This window comes from Lontra canadensis, unplaced genomic scaffold, assembly GCF_010015895.1.
Source record: "Lontra canadensis isolate GAN:19392208 unplaced genomic scaffold, GSC_riverotter_1.0 scaffold79, whole genome shotgun sequence".
Taxonomy (NCBI): Eukaryota; Metazoa; Chordata; class Mammalia; order Carnivora; family Mustelidae; genus Lontra; species Lontra canadensis.
In genome coordinates, this window is record NW_022631073.1 from 7,968,833 (window position 1) to 7,976,598 (window position 7,766).

Here is a 7,766-nt window from a genome sequence, read left to right on the forward strand (position 1 = left end):
GTTACTGCCTATATTCTCCACTAGAATTTTGTTGGATTCCTGTCTTACATTGAGGTCTTTCATTCATTTAGAGTTTATTTTTGTGTATGGCGTAAGGGAATGGTTGATGCCTCTGTATATTGCTGTCCAATTTTCCCAGCACCATTTATTGAAGAGAGTGATCTATACTCTAGAACTACAGAACACTTATGAAAGAAATTGAAGAAGACACAAAAAGATGAAAAAACATTCTGTGCTCATGAATCAGAAGAATAAACATTGTTAAAATGTCCGTGCTGCCCAGAGCAATCTATACTTTCAACACCATCCCAATCAAAATACCAATAACATTTTTCAAAGTGCTGGAACAAACAATCCTAAAATTTGTATGGAAACAGAAAAGACCCCCAAACTGCCAAGGAAATGTTGAAAAAGAAAAACAAAGTTGGGGCCATCACATTGCCTGACGTCAAGCTGTGTTACAAAGCTGTGATCACCAAGATGGCACGGTACAGGCACAAAAACAGACACATAGACCAATGGAACAGAAGAGGGAATCCAGATATGGACACTCAACTCTATGGTCAACTAATCTTTGACAAAGCAGGAAAAAATATCCAATGGAGGGGGGAAAGTTTGGTTGTTTCTTGAGAAGTTACACTTAGTCTGTCTTAGTAATGAATCCAGCAGTTCCGCTCATAGTTATTCACCCAGGAGAAATGAAAGCATATGTTCATACAAAGATGCGTAGATAAATGTTCATTGCAGCTTTGTTTGTAATAGCCCCAAACTAGAAACAACCTAAATGCCCATCAGCAAGTGAATGGATAAAAAAGACTATGGTACATCCATGCATGGAATACTACTCGATAATAAAAAGGAACAAACTATTGGTAATACACAATGAACTTGGGTGAACCTTGACGTCCTTATGTGAGTGGAAAAAAACCAATCTCAAAAGTTACATACTGTATGACCTTGCCTATATGCCAACCATGAAATGACAAGCAGAGACGTGATAGACACTTGTCCACCAGGGCTTCTCCTGTTGGAACACTTGCTCTTGGAGCTCAGTCACCACTCTGTGAAGCCCGGACCACATGAAGCAGCCACATGGAGGATAACAGAGACCCTCCACTCAGCAGACGCAATGGAGCTCCTGGCCAACAACCAGCATCAACTGCCATCTTGGATGTTCCAGCCCAGTAGAGCCCCTGGAAGGCTGAAACCCAACCATCATCATAGGTGGAGAAGAACTCCCCCTTTGATCCCAGGCAAATCACCAAATTGTGAGAGATAATGATATGGTTGGTCCCTTAAGCCACTAAGTTTTGGGATGGTTTGTTGTATAGCAATAGATGACTCAAATGGGGCCCTACATCCTATTAGCTTAGTGACTCTGGTCTCAAACCTGTTTTTAAGCATTTCTTGTGAATGTCCTGGAGTCACCCTTCATAGGATTGACTTGAGCCAGTGTCCGTCCATGAACAAGTACGACCACAGCCAAGGAAAGTGCAGGTCAGCTAAACCCAGGTCATACGTCCAGCCCTGGATCTGGGGTGGCACCAGCTCTCAGTGTCATCCAGGCGGAGAGCAAGGAAGACCCTTTCTCCAGGGACAACAAAGTATGGTTTCCAGAAGAAGGGCATTGGGCATGGGCAGAGCAGACCAAAGCAGACCACAGAGGACTCCCAGGAGAGGGAGGACACGAATGAATTTGGGGATCTGAGAGAGTTGACATAACCACAGGAAGATTCATTTTTGTGTGGATCACAGGAGGTAATTTTAGGTAAAGTATTTCACCCAATATCTGGCACAGAGTAAGTGCTCAACTCTTTTTTTTTTTTTAAGATTTTATTTATTTGTCAAAGAGAGAGAGAGAACGAGCAAGAGCACAAGCAGGCAGAGAGGCAGGCAGAGGCAAAGAGAGAAGTAGGCTCCCTGCTGAGCAAGGAGCCCTATGTGGGACTCGATCCCAGGACCCTGGGATCATGACCTGAGCAGAAGGCAGTGGCTTAACCCACTGAGCCACGCAGACGTCCCAGTGCTCAACTCTTGATAGTTTTTTAAAAAATATCTGTTATTACCACTACACAGTAGCTGTAAATTATTAAGGCACCCCTTCCTCTGCAGACATTAGCCCATATTTGGTCCCAGTACTGGCCATATATACATAGAAGTACATTTGGCTTTATTTGAAGGACTGTCCCCAGACTACGAGGCCCCAGTAATCAGAGGCAGAGAAGTGTTGTGCTTGTCTATTTGAAAAGCTGTTGTCTTATTAACTCTTAGCCCCAGGGACTGGACTCTGTGGTAGCTCCTAATTTAGGAGACAGATAACTCAGCCTGGCCTAGTCCTGTCTGGTATCGAGGTTTCCATGGAGACTGGGATGGAGACAGAAGTAGCTTCGGAGGCTCAGACACCTTCTCGTGCCGCCAAGAGCCCAGCAGTCCTGGGGGCTCTTTGGTGAGATCAGAGACGGGTCACAAGGGGGTGTGTGTGCGCACGTGTGTGCATGTGTGCACAAGTGTGTGGATGTTAAAGACTTGGCCTTATATATCAGCATGTGCACAGGGGGTTCTCGCTTATGAGAGGCCAAGTAGTCCTGGAAAACCCAGCAGACAGCCGCCACCCGTGCCCAGGACAAGGCAAGAGAACTCTCCAGGCTAGCTGCCCCCACATCTTCCCACGAAGGAGCCTTGCTGCTGAAGACTAGCCGGCTCCTTGGCCCCCAGCATTTGTTAGCCTTCAAGATCAGAGGTTGGACAGCATCCTCGTTCCTGCTCTTTGAGTGTCTCTGGCTCGGGAGCCCGCCCTTGGTCTGCTGCAGAGGCGACGGTGGGAGCTGTGACCTCCGTCTCTCGGAGCCTGGACTTCTTGCTGTCACAGGCAGCACGTGGTTTGGGAGAGGAGATGAAGAAGGGGAGGAACCCGAGTGTCTGTGGCTTACACACCCCGTGTGGGAATCGGTGTCTCTGGTTTGAATCTGTGTCTCTGGTTTCACGGCAAAACTCGTACTGAGCGCCTATGGCTGGCCTGGCCCTGTCCCGCCCGCTGCCGAATCAGATGCAGCCCTTTTCCTTAAGAAGCACACGGTCCACGTGGGGAGGTGGACACGCAAACCAGGCGCTGGAGCCCATGGGCTGCGGACTGCTGGGGAGCCCAAAAACAGAGCCACCACTGTGCCCCCCGGGGACCACCGCTTCCAGAGACCTGCTTAGCTCCTTTCTGCTGACACGGGTGCCCTCTAAGCCCCCAGGGAATGATATAGGCACCTTCTCACAGACCCCACCCACTGCCGGAGGCGGTGACCATGTGATCCGCTAGGCTCGGCTGACATCTCTGCCCCCACTTACGGTCTGCTGACTCAAGACAGTAACCCCCCAACAACCCATGCTTTTCCTAACCTAGACTGAGTTTGTTTCCTGATACTTTGCAGCCCCCCCAAATTCAACTAACCCAGAACATGACCTGTTCCTAAATAAGGCGGCCCTTGTCATTTGGTGAAACAGGGAAGAGCTCTTCAAAGATGAGAGCAAAGAGGAGGAGGACAGGATGGAGGCATCTGGCCAGGGTTGCCGAGGGTGACCAGGGTGGGATGTCAGGGCAGGCTGGGGGGTGCGTTACTGCTGGACTGTGGAGCCTCGTAATCAGCCAGAAAATAGGGGTTCACAGGTATCTGCCAAGATGACATCTGTAGAAGCTCTCAGAATTATTTTATTTTATAAGATTTTATTTATTTATTTGACAGAGAAAGAGAGAGGGAGGGAGACAGAGAGAGCACAGGCAGGGGGAGCGGCAGGCAGAGGGAGAAACAGGCTTCCTGTTGAGCAGAGAGCCCAACCCAGGGCTTGATCCCAGGACCCTGGGATCATGAGCTGAGCTGAAGGCAGACGCTTAACCAACTGAGCCACCGAGGTGCCCCTCTGAATTGTTGCATCACATGCTTATTGTTGTGAACATGTCGGTGGCAGGACTCAGATCTCAGATCCCTTCTCTCCTCTAAGGAGACCCAGACTCACGACACTGGGGAGTCCAAACTCACCCGACACCCCACTGCGATGCTGCTTCGCCATCTCGCGTTCAGCAAGCTGAGCCCCTGACCTCGCCCCACCCAACCTCTTTCCCCTGCCACTCACAGTTGGGGGGAATTCCATCCTTCTGCTCGCCCTGGGTGAATACCCTGGAGTCCTTCAACTTGACTCCCTCCTTCTCGCACACCCCCCGCCAACTCCTCAGTCCGTCGCGTTGGGGCTACTCTCCAAATGCTTCCGGACGGGTCCGGTACACGTCACTTTGCTTCTAACAGTGATGCTGTTCCCGTTGGCTCTCTTCTGTCGGGATGAAGAGCATCTTTCCAGGGTGGCCACGTGGGTGTCCCAGAGCGCATCACTTCTATTGTGAAAATAGAAGGGCAGGGCTCAAGGGGGATCTGCTGGAGCTGATGCTCGCTGACATTAAAGGGAGGGAGGAAAAAACCAGCAAGCGGGCGCGCTGGACCAATTTAGTCTCGTTAAATGCACCGTAAGAACGGAGTGTGGGAGGGAGCATTTCATCAGCTCCCCAACTGTTTGTCATTGAAAAGGCGCCTGCTTGCTAACACGTCGTGGAGAAAGTCACTTCGGGAGTACAACTGTTGGATAAATAAGAAGATGCTTCCTTGAATCTTATAGGCCACGTGGGGGGAGTTTTGAAGAAGCCAAAAATCATCTAAAATAGTGGAATTGCAACTTTTTCTGTTTTTTTTTTTTCATGACTTATTGAGGGGCCATCGGAGGTCCCCAAGTCCTCCTCCCCCCATTTCCCAATGCTTTATCAAAGGGAAATGATACAGATCGGGAGCAGTCACTGTGTGCATCCCCACGGCTGGGGCAGCGCCGTCAGCGACTTAACCCAGCACTCGTCTGAGGCTGGCAGTCGAGGCGTTTTGTGGCCGCACTAACATCTCAATCAACTGACCACCAATAAAGGAGATCATTGCCCTCGGTAATGCGGGCCTTGGGGTGGGGGTGGGGGGCTGATCCAGTCCGTTGAAGGCCTTGAGAGCAAAAGTTGAGGTCCCCAGAAAAGAAATGCTGTCAGAAGACAGCCCTTGCCTCCAGCCTGGCAGCCCTATGAATTTCAGACCCGCTAGCCCCCAATCATGTGAGCTAATTCCTTAAAATAAGTCCCTTACTATAGTTAGTCCTACTTCCCTAGAGAATCCTGACTGACATGCCTCCAAAAAAAATTTTTTTCCTTTTAAGTAGTTTTTAAGACAAGAATCTGAAAGTGAAGTGACTTACACACAACCTGTACCACACCCTCCCCAATCTGTGGGGGTTGGAAGACGAGGTCTCCCCGTGAGTCAGGACTGGGAAACTGGGGCGTTAGCCTTTCTTTGTTGACTGCCCCTTAGTTCGGGTGCAGAGGGAGCAGGCCTCTTCTCTCGCTCCAATGCGGGAGACCCTGCCCCAGCTCCCATTCCTGCCCCATCTTCTGTGCTCTGGCTTTCGCCTCCAGCCTGCTCCCCAAACCACACCGGCCCCGTTTCCACAGACCCCTCCCTCCTCTGGTCAAGGTTATGGAGACGCCCAGGTCTTTCTGGCCCTTTCTGCCACATTTCTCACTTTCTCGAAACTTCTCCTGGCTTGGTCTCTGTGGCACCGCCAGCTACTCTCCTCCTCTCCCGTCTCCCCTGGGTCCCACGTCCTGTGGCTCCACCAGGGGCTTCTCTTGAAGACCTGGCTCTCTCTCACTGAGCACACAGTTGCTGAGTGATCCCTTTGTACATACAGGGTCAACCACCACCCGGATCTGATGTTTCCTGATTCTCATCCCCTACCGAGAACGCTCTCTGCTTCTTCCAAGCCATCTGGCCGGTTTTGCCCTGGACGTCCCCACTGGGGCTACCCCCAGCACCTAGGACTCAACATTTCGCCAGCAGACCCATCGTCCCACCCTGCATTCCTGATCTCGGCAGGGAGAATTTCCCTCCACCAGCTCCCGAGCCTTGCTCTGTCTCCCTGATCACAAGTCACTTTTGTTCATGTCCAATCTCCTTATGAGTAATACAGATGTTTTCACATTATTTAGGCGAGTGAAATTGGATTACCCCGAGGCCCGAGGTGTCTGATTTCTGTAATGGCATAATTGGCTGCCGCTGCCCCCAGATAACTCTTGAAGGAAGCATGGGTGCACCTGTGTTTTTAATCAAAGAGCAGAACAATAACCAGGGGCAGTCGAGAAGCACAGTACTTCTGCTCAGTCCCCAGCCGCGGGCAGCTGGAACGCGTCCTGGTGAGCGAGAGGGACAGGACGAGTTTGGGGAGAGCAGCAGAGGACAAAACTCAAGGGGACTTCAGGCCTTGAGGAGGACAGTCTGTGTCCTGTGTACAATGGGGGGGGGGGTTGGGGGATGCTCAGGTGATGTTTTTGATGGTCGCTCCAAGCTGCAGATGGGGCAGGACTAGAAGGGACAGCCTGGAGTCCAGATTCCTTCTGGGGATTTAGCTGGTCTGTGGCGGAGCTCCCAGAGAAAGAGTCACAGCCTCTGCCATGGCAGCCAGCAGCTGGACATACGATCTCCTCGCAGGGGCACCTGGCTGTCCCTCGGGCGGCTCTGATGGCGAGAGCGCAGCCCGGTGAGGAGATTCCTGGAAGTCACCCCTCCTCGTTGGGTTCCAAAGCCACCACACTTTGTGCTCCAGCAGCCCCGCTAACGTCATGCGTCCCGCCCACGCAGCATCTGCGACAGAAGTCCTTGTGATGCGTTTCCTGTGTGGGTTTCCAGAACTGCCCGTTCCCCTAAACTACGGATTTGGGTCCCAAGGAGCCTTTCTGTCGAGCAGCTTATAGAGTCTGTTCCCAGAGCTCACAACAGCCTCATGAGCTGAACTGGGCAAGCCCGGGGCAGAGGCTCCGAATCCTTGTCAGCCCCTTGGGGAGACCCAGAGATGGGGGATGGGGGCCACGGCCAAGGTCGCAAGAGACTCAAACCCATAGGGCTCCTCCCAGAGAGGCTGCCTTGGAGGGCTAGAAATTTCGGATACTCCAAAGAGTCTGCCCTTTGCTCCAGAAAATGCAGAGTTTCTCAGACGTTGGAGATGAAGGGCATTAACTTAAGTGACGCACCCACTGTGCTCCAACACTTCCCAGCGGCAGCTCGCTCAGTCCTCCTGACGCTTCAGGTACCACGATCACTGTTTTACTGGTGGTGTCTCTGCAGTTCATGGCTTCTGTACCAGGTCATTTTGATTCCGAAACCCATGGTTTTTTCTCCCATGCATGCTGGAAGAGAAGCGAAGCAGGATTCCGGGTTACAAAAACGATCTACACCCGCTCTGTGAGAGTCCAGTGTTAGGGGACCCCCAGTGCCCTGGTTAGGTCTGCAGCTGGTCGGATTATAGCGGGTGCAGCTGGCGGGAGAGGCAGGGAGGGAATGTGCAAGCCAGCTGTCCCTGGCTGGCGTCCAGGGACCTGCAGCCCTGAGGGCAGGTGCCAGAACCCTGCCTTGACCAAGGGGAGAGAGGAGGTCCTCAAAGGGGAGTCAGGAGTCAGGGAAGGACACCAGTGTCAGTGCCAGGTAAGGTCAGCAACCAAAGAGCTGGAGGCTTGTCCAGAGACGCTCCTTGCCTTGCTTTGATCACCATTTGCCCGAGCCAGTTTTCGTTTCCGTGTTTCGTCCCATTTCGACCCCATCTGCTGCTCTGTTTGCCTGAGCCCATCGCTAGAGAGGCACACGCAATTATCCAACTCCCACGCACTTTTCTTGTTCTCTTTCTCTTTGGGTTTAATTTCCATGCAA